Below are 17,420 nucleotides of genomic sequence, written 5' to 3' on the forward strand. Positions count from 1 at the left end.
GCTCCATGCAGGGAGCCTGATGCAGGACTCGATCCTGGGACTCCAGGATCACGCCCCAGGATCACGCCCTCAGCTGTAGGCAGGCGCTAAACCGCTGAGCCACCCAGGGATCCCCTCTTCTATTTAACTTAATAACCAACTTTTTTTTGAAGCAATAGAATCTAAGTTACATAAAGACCCATCTGAAATATAAGTTGAAGAAGAACAGAAAGAAGCCAAGTGCTGGATATCAATGCTCAGTAGGTTTCCTCCACCCGAACTACAAAGTGCCTCCCTCTATAGAGCATGTCCAAAAGTGTCAAAAAAGAAGGAGGAAAAGAAAAACAAACAATTTCTCCATAAACCCCATGTGTGCATTATATTTCCGTGTTGAAATTTATTAATTTATTTTAATTTTGTGATGTCATTAAGAAAAATACTTTAAGAATATAATGCAAATATCAATTTGTCAACCTTCCCCATATCAGTCTCACCCCACATTTGGACTCATGCTGCATTTGTATACAATAGAAGCTCATTCTGAAAGCTGTGCCTACATTTCTTTTCCCATGATGTGTTTTAATAATGGTAGAAATATATACAAAACTATTTAAAGCTATTTTCACTGGGATCTCTTTCTTTACACATTATTTCTAATCATCAACCCCTTGTTTCTTAAAATTGTATGCATCTTTTAAAACCCTATCAAACAAAAAGTATATTAACCCCAAAATATGGCTTGAGAGATTTATTTCAGAAAGTATGATCCATAAATTATAGCATTATCCTTTTTGTGAAAGTGAGGAAATTTCGTCTTCAACACTATGAAATATTGTTCAGTGTGTTTTTAAAAACCAAAGTGTGAATTCTCTATATATAGACACAGGTATTACTATAGACATAGACAAAGGCATGTTTGTGTCTGCAGTTACTGGATAAATGTGAGAGCCAGAGAGCCTTTCTGTGGTTTACGAAAAGACCTTTATGTCCTGTGGTGGAAGACCATAGCTGAACAACAAGTTGAAAACCTAGTTCTTAGAGTCACGGTGCTCTAGTGACCTTTGAATACTCAGTCAAAGCAGGTCTATTATGCAAAAGCTAGGACCCTAGTGTGCATCCTGAAGCTTGAGACAGGGAAATCTGGATGGATACTCCTGAGGATATTGACTATATACATCCTTCACCTCTGGACCCCCTGAGCTTGCAGAGGTGACTCACCTTTCCCTGATAAAAGGAGTTGTGCTGGAAAATAATGCAGGAACTTCTCCCTGACAAGCTGCCAAATGTTCCCCTCAGAAGCAACCCCACCTCCTTTCCTGTCTGCCAGGTCAACATCTAGAGTTTAAATCCCTGCATAAACTTCCATGGGACATTATGGTCTGATAAGGAAGAAAAGATGCTATACAACAAAGAATTGCAAGAATTTGTGGCCTGTACCGATTATTTTTGGAATGTTCGTGATCAAGGTATACAGAATGTAAAACTGGCCATGCAAGAATCATAGACTTAGGGGCACTTGCTCATTAACAGCGTTTAACCTTGTATTAGTCTGGGTTTTCCAGAGAAGCAAAACCAATTTTTACATAAAAATTGTTAAATAGGGAGGCCATTAGATTGAGGTGATTTCTAATGGCTTGGCAGCCTAAGTAAGCAAACCAAGACCTAAGCTTCAAGGTTAAGAAATCAAAACCTGAGGAAAACCAATTATAAACAGCCATTAGACTTTCCCAAATAAGGCACTGCCTAAGCTAAAGCCCATCAAATAATTTCCTCGCTTTGCTTCTAGGTCTTTTCTGTAAGTCTTGTCCCTAGCTCCTGTTGATGGAGTACTAACCACTTCTGTTTTGGCACCACCCAACTCAAATTTATTTTCACTCAAACTCCTAAAGATTTTAATATGTCTCAGTTTATCGTCTAACAACACAAATCTTCCTTGACTTTACAATGAGGTTATGTCTGGATAAACCCACCACATATCATAAGATGAAAATACATTTAGTATACCTACCAAACTTCATACCTTAGTCTAGCCTACCTTAAAAAAATGCTCCAAACACTTTCATTAGCCTACTTTGGCCAAAATCATCTAACATAGAGCCTATTTATAATGAAAGGTTGAATGTCTCATGTAATATATTGAATACTATGCTGAAAGTAAAGAACAGAGTGGTTGAGTAAAGAAAGTTGTCTCTGAGTATCCATTGTTTATCCTCATGATTATGTGGCCAACTAGGAGCTGGTTAGTTTGGGATTAGCACTTGTAAAAGAGAATCTGTGGAGGTCCCTAGCCCCCGTTTCACCACATGAGGACATAGCAAGAAAGTGGTGACTACAAACCTGGAAGAGGTCCCTCACCCAATCATGATAGTAGCAACTCTGATTTCAGATCTTCTAGCCTCCAGAAGTGTGAGAAATAAATTTCTGTTGTTTATAAGCCACCCAGTCTATGATATTTTGTTATAGCAGCCTGAACAGACTGAGATACATGGGTCAAATCTGATCTGAATGGCCTGTTTGCCCAAGCAAAACCCCAGGATCAGGGGGAGACAGGGGGCAAGGAAGAACACTGTAGCCTTTTTTCTTTTTTTTTTTTTTTAAAGATTTTTATTTATTTATGCATGAGAGACACAAGGAGAGAGAGAGAGAGAGAGAGAGAGAGAGATTGGCAGAGACACAGGCAGAGGGAGAAGCAGGCTCCATGCAGGGAGTCCAACATGGGACTTGATATCAAGACCCCAGGATCACGCCCTGGGCTGAAGGCAGCACTAAACCGCTGAGCCACCCGGGCTGCCCCTATAGCCTTTTTTAAATTTGATTTGGGATGTATTTACAGATATAGGGGGGAGCAGATGCAACAAGTAACTTCTCTCCATCTCTGGTCTCAGAAATAAGGCCCTGTTATTCCCCCTGCCTATCTCATCATGACAAGAATGCAACTAAGGTGCAATGAGTAAATTGGTCCAGTTGTGACCCTGGAAATTCATTCCAGGTAGCATGGATATTAAGATGGTAGGGACTAGGGGAATCTCCCCTGTGCCAGAGCCTCCCACCCCTGTCCCTTACACCATCTGCAGCAGGACCTACAAATTCCCACGGACCCCAACATCTCCAGGTGCAAAGCAGCTGTGTTTCCTAGACAAATCCCTAAATGCTGCATCTAAAGCCAGAATGCCTGGCACCTAAACACTCTTGTTTGTTTCTAATGAAGTTGATATTATGCCTAACCAATAAGGATTGTGGAAATAAATGAAGACTACTCAGCTGAGAACAAACAAGGGTTGTTTATTCAGAGCTTGCTATAGCAAGAGAGTCACCCACCATGACTTGCATTTGGCAGAGATGCAAAGGCAAGCAAGGGAAATGGAAAATTTTTATAGGGAGAAAAAGGAAAGCTTCAGGTGTGCTCTGATCAGAGATGGTTGGTGTGGGGAAGCTGGAAAGGGCTAATTGGAAGCAGGGCATCTCATATGATTACGGGGGGGCGGTGAGAAGGGTACATTTTTGGCTTACTCTGATTGTTTCCAAGTTGGAAGTAGGGGTGAACAAGGGAAGCTGGCAATGATTGAGCAAGGTCTGATCACTTTAGGCAGATTCCTGCAGATGCTATGGTTTGGCTTCCCAGACTGGTTGCTGTAGAGGTGGTAGATATGGATTCTATTGTCATGTATGATCTGGCCATTGTCTATATATTCGGCCTCTCAGAATGGAGAGCAATGGTGGGTGGAAGTCTCCAGACCCACAAATATTCAGAGATTTGTGACTGTTCAGTAGTACCCAGGCCCAGCACTCTTCTTTTGGGAATATGCAAAAACTGAAGGATGTATGCCTTCTCCTGGCCTAAATTCTCCCAGTAAAGCCTGTTCTTTGACCAGTGGTTCTTAACTCAGGAGGTGATTTTGTCCCCCCAGGGAATGTTTGGCAATCTCTGTAGGTATTTTTGGTTATCACAACTGGGTTATATATGGATGTGGCTAAATATCCTTTAATATACATGATAGCCCCACACAATAAGGAATTATCTGACCCAAAATGTCAGTAGTGCCAAATCCCAACACATACTGTGGGATGCTATGGAACTTATCTTTATTATCCTTATATAAAGATACAATAAAATGTTCAACAGTCATAGGCAATTTCCCTAAGGATATATCCTAAGGATAGATAAAGCCACAAAAAATTATATGATGATTTATATTACAGGTTTATTTATAAATCAGAAAAACTGGCAACCACCTAAACAACAATAATGGAATGAACTTTGATCCATCCACCCAATTGAAGTATTAGGTACCCTTAAAAATATTTCCTTGAATAATATTCAGTGACATGGAATATGATATATTATTTAGTGTTGAGTAAAAATAATTAGAATAGAAAATGGAATATACCCATAATGTTCAGTGTTGTAGAATTCACCTTTATTCTCCTTGCATTACAGCACCATGATGGCACCCTCAGCAGTCTTTCTGGGGATGGAATAGACTAGAACATTAAATGAAAATTGTCCTATCCCAGCTTATCAGAGCTCCTTAAAATTTTAATGGTTGAACCCTTAAAGAAAGATTTGTGTTATTAACAAGTTATTCAGCTCTAGGCTGAGTGTTCAAGTGATCTCTTTTTCTGCTTCATGGTTCTTCTCACAAAAGGTTTAAGGTGCCAAGCCAGCCTCCTTGAACAATCCAAATATATCATGCAGGTGTATTGTTCTCAACTTCAGAGAGGATAAAAATAATTTCTTTGAGGTCTCCTTCACTCAGGTGCCAATGAATCCTCACTAAGCTATTTGCCTCCTTAATGGAAACAGTTTATTTATACTCCTATTGCTAAAGACTCTTTAGGAATCTTTTTGATAATGGTACACATACTTCACCTAGAAGCTAGTTTTGGGACTGTACATAACAAATATTACTTCTCCCATTGCTGTGTATATATAATGATTTTATCCCTTATGTTGCTGAATATAATCCCATGTGGTTCAGACTTCACTCATAAATACTGAGTACATGATCTGGATGTTATTAATAATTAAGTCTGTAGTTAGTGTCTGCATAGGCCTCTCTTGCCATGGAAAGCAAAAAGACTTGTCCTGGTGATCCCATACAGCTGGAAATTGCCTTATTTCCTGAAGAGGGAATGCTTTTCAGTAAGTGAAGTTATACCTCCACCTATGAACAATATTGGACATTATTAGAATCAACAGAATCAAGGGAACCATATTGGAAAAGGAGAAAAAACTAGCAGCTTTTAAGTAATTGCTGTGTTATCACTTCTTAGTCCCTGTGAAGCTGTGTGTTCAGTTCTCATTCCCAAAGCCTTTGAGCCTACAGCCAACCCAAAACATGCTTCTATTTGGCCTCGAGGACTTTTACTTTGCTTTAAACTCTTCAGTGATTGGTAATATCAAGACTTTCCATCCAGGGTGGGTTAGTCAGTGGGTTGATCTAAAATGTATCCCTCTGATTTTGTTTTTGTTTTTGTTTTTTGTTTTTTTTTTTTTGGTGTGTGTGTTTAAGATTTATTTGAGAGAGAGAGAGAGAGAGAGAGAGAGAATCAATGGGGGGGGAGAAGTAGAGGGAGAGAGAGAGAGAGAGAGAAGCAGATTCCCTGCTGAGTATGGAGCCTGATGTGGGGCAAAATAATTCACAAAGTGGTTAAGGTCTCCTGCTCAAGGACATGATTAAAGGTTTCCTGGTAGTACAGCAAATATCATCTGCAATGGGGAAAAACAGGGCTTTTTCTCTAATGTCAGGAACATGACAGGGATCTCCATCTCACCACTGTTGTTTAACATAGTACTAGAAGTCCTAGCCTCAGCAATCAGACAGCAGAAAGAAATATTTTTTATTTTACTTTACTTTTTAAAAATATTTTATCTATTTATTCATGAGAGAGAGAGAGAAACAGGCAGAGAGAGAACCAGGCTCCATGCAGGGAGCCCGATGTGGAACTCAATCCCAGGTCCCCAGGATCACGTCCTGGGCTGAAGGCAGCACTAAACCAAACCACTGAGCCACCCAGGCTGCCCCAGGAGAAAGAAATAAAACACATTCAATTGGCAAAGAATAAGTCAAACTTCCACTCTTGCAGATGACACAATATTCCATGTTGAAAACACAAAGACTCTACCCCCAAATTGCTAGAATTCATAAAGGAATTCAGCAAAGTGGCAGGATATAAAATTAATGCACAAAAGTCAGTTCCATTTTTATATACTAACAATGAGGCAAAGGAAAGAGAAATCAAGGAATCAATCCCATTTATAATTGCACCAAAAACCATAAGATACCTGGCAACACACCTAACCAAGGAGGTAAAGGATCTGTACTCTGAAAACTGTAGAACACTTATGCAAGAAACTGAGGAAGACACAAAGAAATGGAAAAACATTCCATGCTCATGGATGGGAAGAAAAATATTGTTAAAATGTCTATGCTACATTCAATGCAATCTTTATCAAAATACCATCAACATTTTTCACAGAGCTAAAACAAACATTCCTAAAATTTGCACGGAACCAGAAAAGACCTCAAATAGCAAAAGTAATGTTGAAAACCAAAGCTGGTGGCATCAAAATTCTGGACTTCAAGCTATATTACAAAGCTGTAATCATCAAGATATTATGGCACTGACACAAAAACAGACACACAGATCAATGAAACAGAATAGAGAACCCAGAAATGGACCTACAACTCTATGGTCAACTCATCTTCAACAAAGCAGGATAGAATATCCAATAGGAAAAAAACAGTCTCTTCAACACCATTTGTTGGGAAAATTGAACAGACAAATGTGGAAGAATGAAACTGGACTATTTTCTTATACCATACACGAAAATAAACTCAAAATGGATGAAAGACCTAAATGTGAGACAGAAATCCATCAAAATCTTAGAGGAGAACACAGGGAACAACCTCTATGATCTCAGCTGCAACAACTTATCACTAGATACATCTTCAAAGGCAAGGGAAACAAAGGCAAAAATGAACTATTTGGACTTGATCAAGATAAAAAAGCTTTTGCACAGCAAAGGAAACAGCAAAACCAAAAGGCAACCTACAAAATGGGAGAAGATATTTGCAAATGTCTTATCATATAAAGGCTAGTATCCAAAATCTATAAAGAACTTATCAAACTCAACACCCGAGAATAAATAATCCAATCAGGAAATGGGCAGAAGACATGAACAGACATTTCTCCAAAGACATACAAATGGCCAATAGACACATGAAAAAATGCTCAATATCACTTGGCATCAGGGAAATACAAATCAAAACCACAATGAGATACCACCTCACACCAGTCAAATGGCTAACATTAAGAAGTCAGGAAATAACAAATATTAGTAAGGATGTAGAGAAAGGGAACCCTCCTACAGTGCTGGTAGGAATGCAAACTAAATTTAAATGCAAGTTAAAAATAAAGCTATCCTACAACCCAGCAATTGCACTATTAGGGATTTATCCAAAAGATACAAACATAATGATTCAAAGGGGCACATGTACCCCAATGCTTATGGCAGCAATGTCCACAATAACCAAACTATGTAAAAGAGCCCAGATGTCCATTGACAGATGAATGGACAAAGAAGATGTGGTTGGTATACACACACACACACACACACACACTGGAATATTAGTCATAAAAAAGAATGAACTCTTACCTTTTGCAATGATGTGGATGGAACTGGAGGGTATCATGCTAAGTGAAATAAGTCGGTCAAAGAAAGACAATTATCATATTATTTCACTCATGTGGAATTTAAGAAACAAAACAGATGAACATAGGCAAAAGGAAGGAAAAATAAGATGAAATCAGAGAAGGAGATGAACTCCTGGACTCTTAACTCCAGGAAACAAACTGAGGGTTGCTGGAAGGGAGGTGGGTAGGAAATGGAATAACTAGGTGGTAAGAATTAAGGAGAGCCCTTGTAATGAGCATTGATGTTATATGCAACTGATGAATCACTAAATTCTACCTCCGAAACTAATAATAACTATATGTTAATTAAACTTATTTCCAATTTTCAAAAGGAAAAATTAAAAAATAAAGGTGTCCTGGTAATAAACAATAATGCCAACTTAATGGATGACTTCTCGATGTAGTGTTGGCTAAAATATATTTATTTTAGATATGGGGGAGGGGCAGAGGAAAAGGGAGAAAATATTAAGTCCCCTGATGCTTGATCTCATGACTCTGAGATCATAACCTAAGCCAAATCAAGAGTCAGGTGCTTAACTGATTGAGGCACCCAGGTGCCCCTGGATCCCTCTGATTTTGTAAAATGAAAGAAGTGTGTCTGAAAGATAGCCTTAAAAATAAATACTTATAAAGTAGTTGCTAATGTTACTTTTGAGTATTTTTCCCTTATTGGCCATCCTTCTAATACAAATTAAATTCACTAAGCTTAGATTTGTGGATTTGGCACTGTTTGTTAGTCACTTTTTTTCTTTTTCTTTTTTTCTTTTTTTTAGAGAGAGAGCAGAGGGTAAGGGCTGCGGGAGAGGGAGAGAGAATCCCAAGTAGACTTCCCACTGAGCACAGAGCCTAACATGGGGCTTAATTTCATGACCCTGAAATCAAGACCTGAACCAAACCAAGAGTTGGATGCTTAACCAACTGAGACACCCAGGTGCCCCCATTTGGTAATTTTCTACTTCTGTTATCAAAGGTAACTGCTTTTAAAAATTATAAATACACATTAATCTACTCAGGCATCAGTGCTCTCACTGGGCAGGCTATAGATGATTAGTACTTAAATCTTGGGATTGAGATTAAAATTTTTTTTTCTCATAGCTTTGATGATATTATTTCATATTTTTCTAGCACCTAGTTTTGGTGATAAAAACCCAAGTGCCAGTGTGCATCTCATTGTTTGATTCTCATTGTTTAATCCACCCCTACTTTTCTCTCTCTGTCTCTGTTTTTCAGATTTTTTTCCCTGAAATTTCCTACTGATTCAACATATGAGACTTTCATTTTTCACTATTACATGCCCATGGAGATCCTTTCCATATGAAAAGTGATTGTGTTCATTTCTGGGAAAATCTGTTATATTTTTTCACACTGGAGTTCCCATTACTGGGATGATAGACTTCCTATATAGATTCCCCAGGATCTCATATCTTTCAAAAAATATGAGTCTGTCTCATTGCTCTACTTTATGGATTTTTTTCTTGGCTTTATCTTCTAATCCTTTATTAATTTTTTTTGTTTGAAGATAATGGTTTTTAGGTCCAAAGACTTTTTATTTAAAAATGTGCTGTTTGTTTTTCCTAGTATCCAGTTCTTGTTTTCAGAATGAAATACTTTTGTAAGCTCTCTAAAGAGACTAATCAGGCTCTCTTCTGTTCTACGAAACTTCTCTATTTTCTTCAGACCCATTTATTTCCTTCTTGTTTATTTTGGTCTCTTATTTTGGAGACTACACTCAGCAGTGCTTAAGTAGTGGTCTAAAGATGGTCATAAATATTTGAGAATGCACATGCATAAAGCCATAGCAACTGGTAAGTTTTGCTTTTAGGCTGGGAGAGGAGATGGCTGATAGAGTAGGAGGCTGCTATGTGCCAGAGTGTAGAAATCCTTGCTTCTGGGGCACTGACTTTCTTTAGAGAAATATCTTCCAATTTGGGGCTTGGGAAGTATAGTAGCTATGAGGTGTTGTGTTGAAGAAGGCATGGGGGTGTTAACAGTTCTGCATATAGACTTTTTAATCACTCCCTATGGTTTTAGCTCCACATCCAACTCTTACCCTAGAGTTTCCAAGGCTTGAGCCTCTTTAAGACTGATGCCATGACTTTCTACATGTGCTACGTTCTGATTTTCTCTTGCTGCTCCATCAGGCATCATTCCTCTATTTACTTTCTATCTTCCTGAAATTTGTTGAAATCTATTACTGGTTTTCCTCCCCTTTTCTTCATTAGTCTAGTTTACCTGAATTGAGTATTGTATTAAAAAAAAAAGTGAACTTGGTGAGGAGGATGCCTGGGAAAACCTGATGTTTCATAAGGTTGGGTCAAGTTAGAATACATGATTCTGTAAATCAGTGTGTTGTGCACACTGTAGTAAAAGAGAAGGTCTGGGACTAGGATGAAAAGAGTTAAGCACTCATTCATTGACATGGGTACAAAATTTTAATGGGACATGCACCAAAAAACTCAATTGAGTCAAAATTATTAGTAGTATCAAAAATTTAAATACTGGATTACTAGGAGTGCCATTTCAAGCCATATTAAAGTCTGAAACAATAGGAAAATTTTAAATAAATTTTGATATTTTGCTTATAGGTTTTTGCATAATTTTTAATTTAAAAAGTATTACCCTGGAGTGCCTGGGTGACTCAGTCAGTTAAGTGTCCAACTCTTGATCTTGGCTCAGGTCACAATCTTATGGTCATGAGATAGAGCATTGCATAGTGCTCTGTGCTGGATTTGGAGCCTTCTTAAGATTCTCTCTTTCCCTCTGCCCTTCCCCTACCCCAAAATACAACACTAACATATGAGGTATCTTGATTAATGAGATTTTTTGAGCTCCCTTAAATTTCATGCAAGCCGGTGAGATTGAAAGAGCTGGTACAGAGAACAACTAGCATAAGTGTTTGCAAAGAAGTTTTTTAAGACCAGTCAAGAAATTGTTGCTCTACCATTTCCTAAAATGTTTCCCTCATTCATTAGTTTGAACATGGCTCACTATACAAGGATAGAAACTTACCTGTTTGCCTCATTGCTGGCTCAGTTAATCTATTTCTAGTTGGGACTAAGGATAGGAAAAGTCAAACACAGAAGTACAGAATCTGGACATAACAGGAACTAAAATGCTAAGTGAGTGAATAAATACTTACAATATTGATACCACTACCAATAGTACATAAGTTGACTCACTTCTAAATAAGGCAGAAAATGAAAAATTCAGGGCACAGGGGTGGCTCAGTGGTTGAACATCTCCTTTGGCTCAGGTTGTGATCAAGTCCCACAGGGATCCTGCTTTTCCCTCTGCCTATATCTCTGTCTCTCTCTCTCTCTCTCTCTCTCTGTCTCTCATGAATAAATAAAATCTTTTTAAAAATGAAAAAAATTATGAAACACACAATTAAAATCTATAGTTCAAAAACTGCTTTTAAGCACACCAGTTCAGTTATAGCCAGTTCTATAGGAAGAATTGGACACTCATTTCAGAACCCTTTGAATATCTTTTTTCTTTAGTTATATATATTTTATTTATAGTAAACTGTATAAAATTTTCATTACATTTTTTAAATGCTCAGAGGAAGTGGCAAAGCGCTAACACATAAATGACCACCACTCAAACAGAATTGAGGAAACAGAAAAGTGGCTTAATATTTCAAGCTTATCTTTTAATTCAAAAATATAAAATATCAGGCAAAAAGAAAAGTTATTTGAGATATTAAAAATAAGAGAGCTAGTAGTATTAAGCACCCAATAAAGATAATGAATACCAGAATAAACACTGCTAAAAATGCAAATTAGAAGAATATCAAGAAAAATTCATCAAGAATATAGAGAAAAAGAAAAATATAGAATTAAAATGACAAATGCAGAAGATAAAGAAGATACATTACGCTCTATAATCATTTTGAAAAATGATGTTCTGCCAAATGCCATCTGCTAAAATTCAGTGTCTTTTGGAGAAACACTTCAGAAGCTAAAACGACCTGGAAACTCCCTTTGTTTGATGGAGGGCATCTTTCAGAAATAACCAGATATGAGGATGCCTGGGTGGCTCAGTGGTTGAGTGTCTGCCTTCAGCTCAGGTCATGATCTCAGAGCCCTGGGATCAAGTCCCACATCAGATTCTCTTCGGGGAGCCTGCTTCTCCCTCTGCCTATATCTCTACCTCTCTCTATGTCTCTCATGAATAAATAAATAAAATCTTTTTTAAAAAAAGAACCAGATATGTAACAGAGATAGTCCCATCTAAGTCAGGAAAAAAATAAGTTGCTTTTAATTACCATTTAAACATTATTCTGAAGTTATTTGATGCAATCAGATAAAGTAATAAATTCTAAAAAGGAGGTCAAATATTATTTCCCTAGAAAATATAAGGAAACACTAATAAACTATATTAAACAAGAATAACTAAAACATTAAATCATTAGGAATCAACCATAACAGTGACATTTTGAAATAAAAATAAATACACAAATTCTAATACATTTGGAATACCAAAAATGATTTTAAATATAATAGCAGACATAAAAAATATTCATCTCGCATCTGGCAGACATAGAAAATAACCATCTCCCATCTTTTTAAATGCTCTATTCAGATAAGCCAGACTGATGAAGAAGAGAAAAGTGAGGCCAGCAGCAAACAAAAGGTTTCAACATATTTCTGCAAGAACATTTCTAAATTATACCATAGGAGAAAATCTAGATCACTGTGGGTTTGGTGATGAGTTTTTACATGCATAACACCAAAAGCACTATCCATGAAAGAAAATACTTGCTAAGCTGGACTTAAAAATGTCTGCCCTAGCAAAGGCAATGTTAAGAAAATTAAAAATATCAAACCACAGACTGGAAGAAAATATTTGCAAAACATATATCCAATAAAAAACTTGTATCCAAAATATACAAAGAATTCTTAAAACTCAACATTTTAAAAATGGGCAAAGTATCTGAACACACTCTTCATCAGAGAAGATACACAGATGGCAAATAAACTTAGGAAAAGATGCTCAACATTAAATATCATTAGGGAACTGCAAATTAAAACAATAATTAGATAAAACTACATACCTATTAGGAAGGATGAATATATAAAAATATGTATATATTTATTTTTGTCCCAATGTGGCACTGTTATGGTTGATTCCTACTTGATTGGACCCTGACAGCATCAGTTGCTGATGAGGATATGGAGCAACAGAAACTCATTTATTGATGGTGGGAATGCAAAAAACACAGTCACTTTAGATGGCAGTCTGGCAGTTTCTTACAAAGATAAAATAGTATTACCATGAAATCCATCATTTACACTCCTTTGTATTTGTCCAAGTGAGTTAAAAATGTCCACAGAGAAACCTGTGCGTGAATGTTTATAACAGTTTTTTTATAATTGCCAAATAGGTGACTGGAAACTAGTATTTCCACACATATATTACTTTTTTAAAGATTTATTTATTTATTTGAGAGACAGAGACAGCATGAGCAAGAGGGGGAGAAGGAGAGAGAATCTCAGGCAGACTCCACACTGAGTGCAGAGCCTGATGCAGGACTTGATCTCACAACTATGAGATCATGACCTGAACCAAAACCAAGAGTCGGGTGCTTAACCAACTGGACCACCCAGGTGCCCCCGCATACGGAATATTATCCAGCGGTAAAATTAAACGAGCTATCAAGCCATGAAAAGACATAGTGGAGACTTAGTACATATTATTAAGTGAAAGAAGCCAGTCTAAAAAGATCTGATACATATTGTATGATTCCAATCATATAATATTCTGGAAAAGGCAAAAACTATAGAGATGGTAAAAATCAGTGGTTGGATGAGGTTTGGGGGAAGGGAGGGAGGGAAGAGTAGATAGAGCACAGATTTTTAGAGTAATGAAATTAATCTGTATGATAGTGTAATGGTGGATACAGTATATTATCTATATCTGTGGTCAAAATGCACAGAACTACACAATACAAAGAGTGAACTTGAAAGTAAACTAAGGTCTAGTTAACAATAATGTATCAGTATTGGTTCATTAATTGCAACAAATGTATCATGCTAATGCAAGACGTTAATAACAGAGAAGACTGCTTTGGAGAGGGAAAAGAAGGTATGTGGGAATTCTCTGTATTTTCTGTTCCACTTTTCCTTTAAACCCAAAACCACATTTTTAAAAAAAGTTTATTAATTAAAAAAAAAAAAAAACACTGAATTGGCATTTTTGCTACAAGTGTGGTATTTTAAAGGAAAAAAAAAAAACAGGATTCCAGAGAAAATAGAAAATTCTTTGTTTTATGAGTGCAACCTGGTCCCAATATTTTTGCCAGGGTCAGAAGAAGCCTTGTACTTTTTGTTGCCCATAAAAACCACTGTGCTCAACCAGCAACATTGCTGACACTTTTTTCTGACTTTTCTTGTTGCGCTACGATGAAATAAAAGGTTTCTTTTCTGGTAACTTCAATCTAGTCTTTTTCCAAAAAGCAACCAATTAGCATAAAAGGATTATGGGGGCTCATTTTTTTCTGGTTGGTTGGTTGCTTGGTTGGCTAGCTAATGGGTTGATTTTCAGAGTGGACTTTAATTTAAAACAGTTTTGTCCTTAATCTAGGAGGCCTTTCCGGGCACCAGAAGCATGCAGACATCCTTGCTTGAATACCACCTTTAGATGCTCCACTCAAGTCTCCTTCAAGCCATCATAGCCTCTAACTTAGAGTAACACAGAAGCTTCCTAACTACTTCTGCCCTTTCCATACTGACAGTTCATTAGCAGAGGAACCAAAGATGTTCAAGCATAAGTCAAGTAAAACTAGCTTGAAACATAGTAGGTAGGTATTCAATAAATATTTATTGAATGAATGAAATGGACAATAGTGCCCTCTAAAAACAGACTTCTTCCTGATGTTTCTGGAAGAAACTCTATAAAGTCTGAGCCACTTTATAGAGTGATCAACATGGTTTTCATAGACATGAAACAATTATCTGATTTACCTCTCTAGTAGAAATGGCTCTGCATACTGTATAGCCACAGAATGTAGAAAATGTTCATTATGGCCTCTGGTACTCTTTAATAATTTTTGAAGATTCATAGGCTATGTATCACAATCATATAAATATTTTTTCCCAAGAGCAAGTGTTAAATATAACCCTCCATTCATATTTTTATTTGTGGTTAAAGGTGGACACTGAAACCACTTTTTCAATACTAATTTTATGGGGCAATATCTCCTGAAGTCAAAGAAGCTGATCTTTCTATTACCTTTCTAAAATCAAAGAATAGTTATTGTGCATTTGTCATTTTATTTGATGCATAAGAAAGAGCAACCTCAACCGTCCTAGTTGATAGAAACTACCCTCAGTCAGTTGAGTTCATACTGACATCTGGAGGCCGAGTTTGGTACTACATTTCACTTCAGCATTATAAGTGCTTCTAAACCCCTTTAAAATAAGTAAAGCATCTGAAACATTAAAGATATCAAAAAGTAGTAAGAAAAAATATATTTAGTTTTTATGTCTTTTAAAAAATCTCTGATGCTTAGAAAATTTGGGTATAACTCTGGAAAAAGAATAACAGTAACCATGATGAACTTTTCTTGAGTACCAGCTGCATGGTCAGGCAGTACAGAAATGTTTTTGCTTGTAGCAACTCATTTCATCTTCAGATCATTCTATGAAATAAGGACTATTATTATCCTTATTTTACAGTTGAGATGCAGGCTCAGAGTGCTTGGTTATTCCTTAGGGTCACTTAACCAGTCATGGCAGAGCAGTTGAACCGAAATCTGTGTGACTTCAGTATCCAGCTGGCATTGTTGCAGAGGTTCTGCAGAAAGGAATGTGTTGTGAGATCGAAAGAAATTTTTGGCGAAGAATAAAGCATTCTGGGTCACTCCTACAAGGAGCCAAGTTATATAACTTCCTAAGTAACAAGCACTCAAAATATGCCATCAAAAAACATGTTTCTTAGGGAGAAAACTGATAAAAAGACATAGGAGACAACAGTATCAGTATCAGAAACAGTATTATTTGCCAACTCAGTCTGAGATCTATTTGTGAACTCTTTTCTTCGGTCAAATGAGTCGGACCTAGCCCTACTCTAATGGGGACCTGAAACACCATTTATTTGAGGCCCATATTTGTGAAGAGCTTCAAATGTGGATCTCCAAATGAGAGCTACTGAACACATTGCAAGATGATGACTTTCATCATACAATTTCATCCTTGTGGCTGATTAAATAATAGTCCAGCACCATCATGTGTTATGAATATGTAACTTTTGCAAATGTAATTATCTTCTAAAATAGCATAATTATGTTGTACTGTATTTTTCCACTAAAAGTATGAAGTGTAGACATGCTACACTTCAAGTATTATCATTTTAAAAAATGTTAATAAACTAAGAGCCTCCAAAGATGGAAGGGGGCCACCCCCTGTTGTGCTTTTAAATACCCTAGCTGTGCCTCCCTAAATTCCGCAACTGCCCTTGGAACAGTTAGCCAAGAAAGTGCTAATTTTGGTTTTAAGGTTCCTCTTCCCAAACTCAACCTTCCTTTCCAGTAGTTTCTCTAAAGTATTGGCAGGACTTTGCTGATAAGTCAAAAGCTAAAGTCATGGTTGAAGAAATGTCTAAGAAATCAGAAGTAGATACTGTGCTTTTGAAAGACGGCTGATGAACTAATGAACTTTATGCAGAGTATTTTGGCCAGTGTGGTTCTCGTACTTAGCTAAAGGGACTTAGCTAATTTCAATGTCTCCCAATGAGTTAATACTGCTAATCATGAGGGGTGTTTTTTGGGAAAAGCTTTTTGTTGTATTAAGGTGGTAACAATGAACATTTCAAAAGAAAGAAAGTTAATGAATTTTTCTATCAAAATTCATGGTAGGACTGGCAAATGTCAGTAGTCACAATGTTTTCTCTCCTCCTGTTCCTAGCCATATGCCCAGAGATCATAAATGAGGGGGATTACTTCTTACACTCCATCCCTCCATGTTTCCCTCTGTTACAAATTCATCAACTCAATATGTTGAGGATAGCAGTCTGGCAAGAACCAGTGTCTGTCTACCAGCTTGGGAGAGAAAGGAAGATCTGTTAGGATTAAGACTATCTGTTTCTCATTATTGCACTATATATGGTTTCTGTGAATCAATTAAAAACACTCATTTCAGAACCCTTTATGCCTTCTATTCTGGGAAAATGCAATCTGCAATTATTACTTACATGAGAATCAAATGTAATAATTTGGATAGTTCGAATAGAAGATATTCAAACTGGAACTTCAGTCACCCTTGGCTCCTTGCATTCCTTCATACCTGCCCATACAACTTCTGAGATATAGATATACATGCTAGTCTTTTTTATTTTTCATCAAAGAGTACTGAAATCATTCTAAGATTGGTATCCACATTGTCACAGGGTTGTAATTGTCTTCCTGCCTCCAGTACACAACCCTTTAATTGTTCCTTCCTGGCTAGTCAGAGTGACCTGGTTAAGGATGGTGTTGCTTATGTTAAACAGACTGGAGTTCAAATTATTACAGACCTGTCATGTAATAATTGGGTAACCTTGGCAAGCTACTTATCCTCAATTTCCACATCAGTAAAATGAGGATGATGATTATATTTAGTTCATAAAGTATATGAGTACACTCCCATATATGACTAATAGAGGCTTCTGTAGAAGTTCATTGAAATGTTAAGGATTTATAGACATAAATTGAGCTTTTAAAAGGTAATTTTCTTATGGAAATTGTGATGATTAATTGCACATAT

The 17,420-nt window shown here is 36.9% G+C and overlaps 2 long non-coding RNA genes across 18 annotated transcripts in view; one reads left to right on the forward strand and one right to left on the reverse strand.

The window, feature by feature from the left end:
* Window positions 1-17,420, forward strand: part of LOC140640033 (uncharacterized) — a 170,006-nt gene that overhangs the window by 113,103 nt on the left and 39,483 nt on the right. For all 17 annotated transcript variants that reach the window (XR_012036689.1, XR_012036690.1, XR_012036695.1 and 14 more), the window contains one exon: window positions 14,263-14,479. This is a non-coding gene — a long non-coding RNA (uncharacterized lncRNA). The remainder of the gene's footprint in view (window positions 1-14,262; window positions 14,480-17,420) is intronic.
* Window positions 13,383-17,420, reverse strand: part of LOC140640032 (uncharacterized) — a 51,872-nt gene continuing 47,834 nt past the window's right edge. Inside the window, exon 5 of the long non-coding RNA XR_012036685.1 lies at window positions 13,383-15,474. This is a non-coding gene — a long non-coding RNA (uncharacterized lncRNA). The remainder of the gene's footprint in view (window positions 15,475-17,420) is intronic.

This window comes from Canis lupus, chromosome 9, assembly GCF_048164855.1.
Source record: "Canis lupus baileyi chromosome 9, mCanLup2.hap1, whole genome shotgun sequence".
Classification (NCBI taxonomy): domain Eukaryota; kingdom Metazoa; phylum Chordata; class Mammalia; order Carnivora; family Canidae; genus Canis; species Canis lupus.